The sequence below is a fragment of the Schistocerca serialis genome, chromosome 9 (assembly GCF_023864345.2).
Source record: "Schistocerca serialis cubense isolate TAMUIC-IGC-003099 chromosome 9, iqSchSeri2.2, whole genome shotgun sequence".
Classification (NCBI taxonomy): domain Eukaryota; kingdom Metazoa; phylum Arthropoda; class Insecta; order Orthoptera; family Acrididae; genus Schistocerca; species Schistocerca serialis.
The window spans coordinates 509386831-509399517 of NC_064646.1; positions in this window are offsets into that span (position 1 = coordinate 509386831).

Genomic DNA, 12687 nt, shown 5'->3' on the forward strand with positions numbered 1-12687 from the left:
GGCAACGGCTGCGACAATTGGAACATCGATGACCTTAGCGGGTTAATGTATGGTGCTGCGTTATGCGCTACGGTCGCAGGTTCGAATCCTGCCTCGGGCATGGATGTTTGTGATGTCCTTAGGTTAGTTAGGTTTAACTAGTTCTAAGTTCTAGGGGACTAATGACCTCAGCAGTTGAGTCCCATAGTGCTCAGAGCCATTTGAACCATTTTTTGCTGCGTTATGGGAGGAATAATAACTGGGCCCCATTTTATCGATGGCAATCTAAATGGGGCAATGTATGTTGATCTCCCGATGTTACTACAAGAAGTTTCACTGAATGACAGAATCGTAATGTTCTTCCAACATGATGGATGTCCGGCACATAGCTCGCGTGCGGTTGATGCGGTATTGAATAGCGTATTTCATGACAGGTGGATTAGTCGTCGAAGCACCATACCATGGCCCGCACGTTAACCGGATCTGACGTCCCAGGATTTCTTTCTATGAGGAAAGTTGAAGGATATTTGCGATCGTGATCCACCGACAACGCCTGACAACATGTGTCAGCCCATTGTCAATGCATGTGTGAACATTACGGAAGGCGAACTATTCGCTGTCGAGAGGAATGTCGTTACGCGTATTGCCAAATGCATTGAGGTTGACGGACATCATTTGAGCATTAATTGCATTAATGTGATATTTACAGGTAATCACGCTGTAACAGCATGCGTTCTCAGACACGATCAATTCACAAAGGTATATGTATCACATTGGAACAACCGAAATAAAATGTTCAAACGTACCTACGTTCTGTATTTTAGTTTAAAAAACCTACCTGTTACCAAGTGTTCGTCTAAAATTGTGAGCCATATGTTTGTGACTATTACAGCGACATCTATCACAAAGCGAAAAAGTGGTCCAACTAAAACATTCATATTTCTTTACGTACTAAAAGAATATGTAATAAAAAATGGGGGTTCCTATTTTTAAAAAAACGCAGTTGATATCCTTTTGACCTATGGCAGCGCCATCTAGCGCGACAACCGTAGCGCCATCTGGCTTACAAGTTTCGTTGTTTGTAGTTTTTTCGTTTGACGCTTATTTCGTGAGATATTTGGCCCAGTCACGATCAATGGACCACATGGGTGCTCCTCTCTCCTGACATCAGAACGATGTCGATAAGCATGACTTCTGTTACTAATATCGCCTGTAAGGAAGAACCATAACTCACAACTGCAGAATGAATGAAAGACATAATATTATCTACCTATTTGGTATTTAGAGGTATTGGATGAGCAGCATAGTATACCCCTAAAATGCTACTAGTCTGATCCGTTGGTGACATACAGGGATGGGAGGCTCATCATAAAATCACGATAATTTAAGAAAGACAATATCGCATAATTGATATGTCTTATTGGAGGAAAATTACTAGGGATAGCTCAGTCAAGAATGAAAGTGCAGGTACCACATTACACATAGATATATTAATGAAAGAGCTGACCTAAATTGCAAAAGAAACCAGTGGTCACTATAAGAATTTGGTTTATTACAATGAACAAATAGATAACCTACTGATGTAACTATGTAAACATCTAACAACAGGACAAAGGATTGTGATTATGAAATCTAGTATTGGCACAGGTAGGTGCACACACGAAAGGGTAACATGAAACTGTATTGCATATACAGTCAGTGACTGGAAGGTTGGTTTGTGGTTTAGAGGAAGGATCTGGAAAGTCAAGTGTCACTACCAGTTAAAACGCCAAAGTTTATAATGGAAGCAACTAGCTGGCTGCAAACATTAAAACAATGCAGTAAGACCCTGATGTAAGGTAGTTAGCTTTGTGCCCCTTGCATTTGGTCACTGCAGCGCTGGTCTATTCTTATCACACTTATACAGAGTGAATGCAGAAGACAGCAGCAGTAGCTGGAAATTAGAGCACCACTCATTCTCTACACTCAATTCTGATATGGAGAGATCTTTGTGTGTGATTTCTTGGCAGCAACTGTCTACCCACAGATCTCCTAGCAGGAAGTCTCATCGCTTTTCTCACTTGGCAGTTCGTGTTGCCTGACTGAACTCTTTGAAAACTAGCTGCTTCTTCCAGTGTAGGAATCAGACTGGCCAATCAGAATACAGTAGACCTTGTGATTTGGACTGATAATAATTTTGTAAATAAGGTTACCAAATTAATATTCTCACTAATTTTTTCATGGTCAACAAGTGATTGTCTGGCATGGGGAGGAAGGCAGAAAATCTCTCCCACCTCTTTCTATGACAGACCTCTAATCTCAGCAAACTGAAGGGCTTACATGTCAACATGCATGGGAAACTGTGCCTTCTACAGAAATAATTATTGTGAGCCAATAAACATGCTCATTACTAGGATTTTAAATGAATATTCTTTCGTGATGTGACTGCAGAGAAATGCCTGATCTCACAAGTCACTCATTCTGGTGACTACACATGGCTTCATATGTTATTTTCCAGACCTATTTCTTCTAATATCTCGCACAATAGAGTTTTATTGCTTACAAGCTCACTGCAGAGTCTCCTGCAGTGCTGAGGTGAGAGGTATTAAATTCACAACTGTTAACCTGCTCTTGACGAGATCTTTCAGCTCCAAACACGTTTATGACTCCTCCTGCACGTTTAAGCAAACATCTATGTTGTGCGAGCCAGCTAGAAATCTTTTAAGGTAGCAGAAAACAACAGCCCCACGATAATATAAACAAGGAAGAGTAGATGGAACTAGCTGAGATATCATTGACACAAATTAACATTGTCTTCAGTTACAATGCAGTGTTGAAAGATCTGTTCACTAACGAGATGTGCACATTACTCCATAAAATAGGTTGTGTGAGATTTTCAGGATAAACTGTCATATAACAGTATGTAACGTAACCCTCTTTGCTTTCGAAATTTACGTGTACGTCAGACAGAAGCTTCAAAATGGCCGCCATATTGATATCATAGCCTCACAGGTTCTCACTACCTCTCACCATCTCATACTACTTGACTCTAAATGTCTCCTTATCCAACATTTTTTCGTTAGGAGTGAGTTGCATATCTATGCCAACTCTGATGCAAAGAGCATTTCCAAGCCAAAATTCCAGGATGCCAACCAAGAATCAGTTTCCCCCAAACAAAAAATCTCATTTTTCTATATAGAAGAATTTAATTCTTTATAAATAGAATGGAAAAAATAGCGAATGTAGTTGTCATTTAAAAAAAATTAGAAAGTTATAAAAATGGAAGTTTTAATTTAATTACAAGAAAAATCAAAATCATTAAAATTTAATCGATTTCAATAACTTGAATAGGTCGATATTTATTTACTTTTTACCTCCATAAACAAAATGTAAATTTACATGTTTATCCAATTAATCATCATCGTTTTTTAAGATTTTGTTATATCGATCTGGAAGAGTAATTTTATGTTTTTCATCTAACAGTAGTAAAATTTTGTCTAGAAATTTCATAGCTAAAAGTTCAGCTTTTGTAATTACGTAAGATTTGTATTTTTTAAGTTCTGATGATTTAGTGAACACTTCAGAACTATTATTACTACAATGGTTAAGTTCACTTAATAGATTTTCAGTGCTACCATTCATGGACATTTTTATTTATATAGAAAAAATTTAAAGAATAAGAAAGTTAAAATGTTTTTGAAATGTTTCCCAAATTTTTGGAGAGCTGGCTTTCAGTTTTTATCTTATATAGTTCTCTGGAAATATTTCGAAAGGAAACGAAAAGATGAACTAAAAAGATTTTTAATTTTTTCTAATTTATGTAATGGAACATTTTCAGTAAGCGTTCTACATTGCAAATAATCAGTTAACTTCTATTTACCATACATAGTAACACATGAAATTGTATTCTTTTAATGTCATCATTAAAGAATACACATAATTTCATTATTACTTTTGGGTAGTTACAACATTCATTCTTCTAGTCAACTTAATTATGTAGATAGAATAATTTTGAATAAAATTGAAGGGACTTACATTTACATCATAATTTAATTGTGTTATTCTTTTAAAATCTGTAAAAGAATCGCAAGCTTTTAAGAAGTTATTTGGTGTATCAAGATTCCATAATTCTTGAGGGAAAACTTCATTTCTTCCATTTATAACATAGATATTTTGTAATTTAATATGGTCAAATAAAGAAGAATCAAGTAATTGATTATTTTCTCAAATAGTTTGGAAAGGAACAAAAATGTCAAACTGTTTAGAAGTGTAATAATTGGTAATATCTAGTCTAAAATTTTTGTTTCCCTCCAAACCATGAAATTGAATAGTTTGAAGTTTGACTTGTAATTTTTCGAGTTGTAAGTCGTACTTGTTCTAGGTCAGGTGAATTTCTGGTTCATATTTAACACAGGAACACGAATTTTTATATTTCTAACAACAATTTAACTTCTTTTGGACATTAACAGTTAATAATGGAATCTTGTTGATCTAATCTCAGATCCAGGTAAAAATAAAAGTTAAATCGCATTCAGACATAATTTCTTTATAATTTTTAAAAAAGATCTTCATTGTGTTCAATTTTAAGTTTTCCATTGTTAAGAATATTTAAGATATTTCATCTATTCACAAGGGAATCAAAGCTGAAGAAGAAATAAAAATATGTTCAGTTTTAGATAAAATATTATTTCCTTTCCTAATAGTATAACATCAAAAAATTACAAAAGATAACTATCAATTAGTTCAATAATGGATTTACAATCATATGTAGAAAGATCTGTTCCATCCATGAGAATAACATCAAAAGGCGTATAAGGCTGCAAAAAATTAGGATTAATCCAAACATCACCAACATTAATATTTATTTCAGTTTCCTTCAACATAGAAATTGAACATGAAAATTAAACTTAAATGTTAAGGATAAAAATTAAACATAAAACCTTTTATATAAATAATAATCATAAATGTTAAATGTAAAATAAAGAAAACGATTTTCAGAATTTTATTCTTAAAGAATAATTTTGGAAAATACGGTCCAGAAATTGTAAAAAATCCAATTGAAGTAAAAAAATAAAATAAAATAATTGTTTAAGAATTTGGAAAACATCCAAGATCAGAATATGAAAAAGTTAAAAAGTAAGATCCACCAGTTATCGATACTACACAAAAGTCGAACAAGGAGCTGTAGGATAGGAGTAAAGTTTTAAAAGCAACTGAAGAAAACAGAGAAGTTGATAAACGAATGCTTCCTTATAGTTGACATTAATTAGATAACATTATATTCCACTACATCAACAGGTTGATGATAATCCTACTAAGTATGACTACAAATTAAGTGAATCAGATGTAAACAGTTTATTACAGAATTATGGAAAAGAAAGAAAATTAAATGAAAGAGAAAAAGATATTAAAAATAAATATGATTGAAAGAATTGTAGAATTTATAATCAAAGTGAAGATACAATTTTTTGATTAAGAGCTATTAGTCCTCATAAGAATATTGGTAAACTGCAACTAGAATGTAGTGGTGGTAAAATAAAAATTGGTGGAAAAGAATATGAAGGAAGAGATGGAGTATAGAAAGTTTTAAATGAAAAAAATTACTATGGTTGATTTAGGAACAGAATTTGATCATCTTGATTTACAAAATTATGCAAGAAGTTTTTTGATTCAAATGCTGTATATAATAAAAGTAATCCAAATAAAATAATATCAAGTACAGGAAATAAATATAATTACTTGAGAAAAACAATTTTGAAGAATATTTTCCTACTTTTTCAGGAAAAAATCTTACTGATTCATTTGAAAAAATTGGTGAAGGTTTGGATAGAAATATTCAGAAAAACTAGTTGGATTTATCTGGATAAACGATGACAGTAATTCATAATGAATAATTAGTAGAAAATAAAAATAATCATAATTTAAATGTAGGAATAATGCAAATGTTAAACAAATTTAGTGATTTGATTGTTATTAATCCCAAAGGAATTCTTATTTAATCAGATTTTTGAATAATTTACCATATACAACTTGGAAAAGTGTAAAATATGGAAAAGGATTACCTATACCTTAATTAATAACTTTCCATTTGAAATGCATCTTACAGGCTACAGATTTTTTCATGCAGGAACCAAACAGGAAGAAGGATTAGCTATAGGAGATCAAAGAACTAATCCATTAGATGATGCATGTAAAGAACATGATATTTCTAATACACATAATAAACAATTAGAAAAAAGACTTCAAGGTGAAAAAAAACATCAATAAGCTGTGAATGGAAGAATGCATGTTTCAGATGCTTCATGAGGACAAAAAATAGCTAAAACTGCAGTTAGAAGAATTATATATGGAAAAGAAAATTAGGAATGGGCTTAGAAATGATAAAAATAGATGGGGAAAAAATTTCAATTGCAGTAAAATGGTATTATTACACAATGAGTTATTTTATTATATCTTAATCTACATAAACAATAACTTTTGAGTTGATTATACTTTGTTACCTAGTGGTAAAACTAAACCAACTTAAACTCAATAATGAACAATTAAATAATATTGAATCATTTTTAACTGATGATCAAAAAAGAACAAAAGGGAAAAGAAATTGGGAAAATTTACCTGCTTTGTTAACTATTCCTTTTGCAAGAACGATTCTTTAATGTTTAACTGATAAAAAGGAAACAAAACATGAAAATGCAGTATTACTGTTATTTTTATCACATTACCTTATTTAGCAGCAATTGTTTCACTTACTGGTGGAACTGCATCAATTGCAAATGCAGCTACAAATAAGAAAAATTGTGATAAGGAATTAGAAGAACAAAAGAGACATAATTTGTAAATGGAAGAGTTAGGAAAAGCAGTAAAGAAGCTTTCAAAGAATCAATTAAAAAATTAATAAACTTTTATATGATTTTCATACAGAAGAATTAGTTAAAAAATTAAAAATTAATCATTTTTGTGGCGTTTTCTGATTGATGAATTACACTAATGAATCAAAAAAGTATGAGTGTGGTATTGTAAATTTGGATACTTCCGATCATGTTTAAAGTCATTGGATTTGTTGTTACAAAAATTAAAATTTAAAATTTTCTTTTGATTCACATGGAGGAAATATTTCAAAACAACTAGTTAACTATTCGGGAAAAGTGATCTTTACTACAACATTGAAAGAATACAAAATTTTGATGAAGTTATTTGTGGTCATTTGTCTTAGTTTTGAAATTATTATGTATGAATTATAAGTTTAATGATATCTTGAATTTACTAAATCAAAACTTTTTGTGATAAATGCAATAATAATTTAGGAAAAAAATTCAATCTTTAAAAGTTATAGATTTTCAATCAAAATCAAAATTTTCAGTCATCAATATACACATAAATAAATGGCTTATTAGATGAATTCAGAAAAATTACATGTTGTTTTTAAATGTGGAAGACTTGTGAATTTAAATAACCTAATTGATGCAAAATATGTAGTGAACAAATGCTGTTTACAGAATGATTTAACTCCATACTTAAATGAGTTAAAAATACTTAATTGTGTGCTATATGAAAAACATATTATTGAATGTACTTTTATGAGTGGAGGTGAACAAAAAATGCAGAATTTCAATTCATATTATTGTATTCCTAAAATAAATCTTGTTGTTGGTGAAAACAGAACAGAGATTTAACATTTTATGATTTTGATACTTCAGTGAGTGTTGAAGAGAAACTTTACAAAATAAAGCCTGTTCACAGGCAAAGTACTGATGCTCTGCTGTGTTTGCATTGACCCTCTGTTCATAATTATGTTGTAAAAATGAAGATGATATTTTAACTACTGACAAAACATTTGGCACGATTGTTGTTTGTATCTCCACTGCAGGATGTGATTTTAGTGTATTTTACTTCTGATGAAGGTATATTTAGATATACCGAAACCGTGCACAAGGATTTTAATAAAACTTTATCCTGCAACTGTAGGGCTGTTATCATTTACTGTGAATAATTTCAACAGTTGCTATTTCTGCCATGTTTAAAATCTTGAGAAGTTAATTTATCAATACTTGAAGCCACAGATTTTATTGTGTCTAAAAATGTTAATGTTAATCCATCTTCAATATGTTTACTAAAAGAAATGTATTTCTGATCATTATTTGAAATTGCACCAATATGTTTATTATCTGTTGATAATTCTCTGAAGAACAATGAAAATCGCAATTTTTTAAACCATAGATAGAAATACTGGAATAAATTTAAGATTTTGGCAATCAAGATTTCATTCTTCATGTGCAACTCCTCGCTATTTTCCTGTTAATTGCAATGATCTCTTACTCTTTTTTCCCCAAATTCAAATTATTTTTCCCAAATTTCTAAATTTTTATAATTCATCTTCCATTGGCATTATCCTATTGTCATCTAGGGAAGATTACAGTTTCATTGGAATTCTTATATATTCTAGCAATTTCTCTTGATTCTTTTTTCAACATTTCAATGAATTTTTTTGCTGCATCTTTACCTGATTATGTAACTGGTTTTTATAATCAGCATTAGAATGTTTAACATAATTACTGAGTTAAATTGGTAAATGGTTTGATATTTGTTAATATCAGATTTTTCAGAGTTTTGTTGAAATGTTTTAATATTTTTAATAATCCTTCAAAATCTGCATAATTACAAATGGAACCATTAATGAATGATTATAATTTTCAAACACATTTTTTTCATTTTTTTGGAAATTTTATTTTTACTACATGTTCTTTACAACCAGTTTCATTCATATCTATTTTTCCATGTGAATAAAAATATCTTAAACATCATTCACAAAGATAAATTTGGAGACCATTCTTAGTTGATTATTATCTAATTAATCTAGATAGATTTTTATCAGTAATAATGCAAATTATATTCATTTTGGATTAAAAGGAGGTTAACATGTTTTTCTTGCTTATTTTGTGTATGGCAGACCGCGACCCGTTTCTCCAGCAGAGGACTCTGGTATTCGACGCTGTCTACGATTGGTCTTCGATGACGTTATGCCCCGCTGGCGCCTGCGCTGTTCTAGAAAGCCAGCATATAAATTGGCGCGTTTCTCAGCGACGCGACAGTAGCACCTGAAGATGGCGGGCAGTTGTCTCGCTGAAATATTGTGCGGCTTCTACAATATTATCCGGCGTATGTCCCGAGAACCTATCATGCAATTTTTTTCTCCATTGCCTTCATATATGTAAACATTAAATGAAATGTTTGTTTTCGTTTCAAATTTTGGAATTTCTGTTAAATCAACACAAAAATTAATTTCCTCTTTTTTAAAAAAATTGTCTAATTCTAATCCAATATTTTTATATTTACTAACTCGTCCTTCATCATGTTCTGGAGGATAAAATGCTGATTTTATTGAATAAATAAAACATTTTTATCCAAATTTTTATGTTAACTACAGCTCTTTTATCTTTAATTACTTTTGGATATAAGAAGATCCAAAAACTGGATTGTGTTTATTAACATTTCATTCTAAATGATCCATATAAAACAAAGACCAACCCAAATTTTACCTTTGCATTTCTTCCATTTCAGTTAATAGTTTAAAAGTAATCTTTTTCATTACAATAGTTTTCTAAATCTTTATGACTCAACCCATACTGTCCTTTACAAAAACTTTCCAAGTTCTTACACACCTCAGCTTTGATCGCCATTTCTTTTGATTGTGTTAATAGAGAAGGAATTTTGATTTTTATTTAATCGTTTTCGATTAAAATGTACCTTTGAGATTTATTTGGTTATTATTTATAGAGAATAAAATTTACTAGAGCTGAAAATTTTTAAATGAGAATTTAATTTATTTAGAATAGGCAAATGGGTTTTTTCTGTTGGGGGATACTGAGAAACTGAATTCTCGGTCAGCATCCTGAAACTTTGACTTGAAAATGCTCTTTGTGCCAGAATTGGCATAGGTATACCAATCATGTGTAATTAGGTGCTAATTAGCCATCTGGTACATAGTAGTTTTAGGTTATTAACTTTTCGTAATCACTCAGTTTTGCAAGAGATTTGATGCTGCAGATGCTTATCCTCAGCACCGCTAACTCGGCAACTCTCTTGCGCAGCTCGGCAGCTATGGGCGGGATTTCGGTGGCGTGACCGCCCCTGGGGAGGGAGCTGCATTTCGGATTCGCACCCTGATTCCGCCGGCGGTGGGCGGCCGCTGACGCCGGCTTTGATCTCTGTGTCCTGTGGCTCGCAAACCCTTCGCGAGTGTTCCGCCGCGGCAGGAAACGCGATACGCCTCCACAGAGGGCGACAGGCAGCTTTAGAACTGTTTTATTACTCGTACATACTCAGAGGTCTGAGGTTCTTCAAGCTCTCAAAGCATCGTGCTGTGCCTGCAGTGGATGGTCCTCAATAGAAAGCGCTTTTACGTGTGACAACATCATTCCAGCCCATTAAAACTGAATAAAAATTACATACACTGTAACAGGCCTTTGATAGGTATGCGAGGAGCTAAGTGGAGCTTAACTGATGTTGATGTGTGTGTGGGGGGGGGGGGGGGCTTAACTGGATCTGGATTTGCAGCACTTTAACGTTTCACCCATCACACTTGAATAAGCTTTGTATATTTATTTTTCTTGTTATAGTTTGTCGTTAAACTCACTGATACCTACTGAGCGTTATGGTGAAAGTGGGGTTGTATATATAATTTTTGTTGGTATTCTTCAATAACCCTGTTCATGTTTTCTGAGCAAACAAGTCGAATAATATGTGGAACCAATAGTGCTAATGCCTTCTGTGAAGCGTGCACGCTAGTGGAGTACCACTGCTTCCTAATTTTAGATGTTCTTAATCACTTGGATGGGAAGTTGGAAATGAAGGTGACAAGAGCTGCTAAAATCAATTAAAGCATTTGTTCTACACTGCTTGACAATTATTTAGGAACAACTGATACTTACTGAAGAATAACTGCCAACTTCTATGGAACAACCGACAATTGAGTACAGAACAGCCGACAAATGATAGTAAAAGTGCATGCAAAGCGCGGGACGTATTAATTGAGGGAAACCTGTGTTCGAACGCTCAGTATGCATTCGACAGTTCATGCAGTACAGTGTGTGACGAATGTTGTCGTGTACCGATTAGTGTGACATTATGTGTGATACAGCAATATGTGTCCAAGACATTCAGTAAGGCCTGTTTACGATCGCGGACGAGCATTTGGACGGCTCGAAGCTGGGCAAAGTGTCACAACTGTGGATGTAATATTTGATGTGTCCAGAATTGTGATCTCGCGATTAAAAATGGCCGATGAAGGTGGAAACGCTTTGCGAAAGCATTCCAATGGTCGTAGACGGCCCACCATACCGCAAGATGATCGATATGTAGCCCTAGTGGAGAAAAGGGACAGACATCTCACAGCTAGACAGACCGCTGCAGTCCTTGCAACGGCTAGCGGTACACGTGTCCCACCACAACCATTTCGCTGCTATTAAATCAGGCTGGTTTGTATGCTCGTAAGCCTGTTAAATGAATCCTACTTTACCACCACCGTCGTCGAGAAAGAGTTCGTTGGTGTAGGGAGCATGTTAGTTGGAGTCAGCAACAGTGGTCGAGAGCTATGTTCTCCGATGAATCTTACTTTACTGTGGGAAGTGATTCTCACCACCACTTAGAGAGAAGGGAACATGTTACATACCCCAGAATGTTCATGAACGTCTTCGGTATGGCCTAGGTGTTATGGTGTGGGCAGCCAATATTCACAACAGCCGAATACCGCTGCATATATTTCCACGAGATACTGTTATACCACAGCGGTACTGCAGGGGTGCGGTAGGTCTGACTTTATGGACGACAGCGCCCGTCCAAGCAGGACCGTTGAGGTGAAGGAAACATCGGAAAAACGAGATCTTCACCATATGGAATGGCCTGAGTACTCATTATAGAGAATGTGAATTCCTGGGATGCCCTTGGAAGATGGGTTTCTGAATCGAACACCCCTCCCTGAACCACACAAGAACTGAAAATTTCCTTGAGAGAAGAGTGTGACAATATATCGCAAGGATTCCTCAGCAGTTTGGAGTCAGCATGATAACGGGTGAAAAATATACATTAGTGCCCGTGAAGAGCTTATTCCTTTCTGAGAGTCCTATATCGACCTACATGTTCGGACTCTGACCTGTGTCAAAGTTGAACGTAATTTATCTTAATTATCCTGCTTTCGCATGTGATGAAATGTGGACCATGTATATCACTCCACCTCCGTTATGAGTATAGTGCGTTACATGTCGTCCATCATTGCCTGTAATTATTCCAGTCCGACAATGTCTCTGTTCCTTAGCAATAGTGAAGCAGTGTACAAATACACAATCAAGCAGCTACTAAATGGAGAAGCAGAAACTTTGATGAATGTGGAGAAAACCATGGGAATAAAATATACACTGATCAGCCAGAACATTATGGGCACTGACCTACTATTCAAATTCACCTGGCAAGGAATAATTACTAGTCAGCATGTAGCATCAGCGAGCATACTGCCCGAGTGCAGAATGGGGAAGGCGTGCAATTTTATCTGAATTTAACCGAGGGAGGTTTTGATGGCCCATAGTCTCTACGCTAGCATTTCGGAAACTAGACGACTTGTCGTGTGTTCGAGGGGTGCTGCTGTGAGTGCCTTCAACACCTGGCGAAATCAAGGTGAAACCACGCCCACACGTCGTGCAGTTGGGCGGCCACCTCGCATTACAGATGCCGGACGTT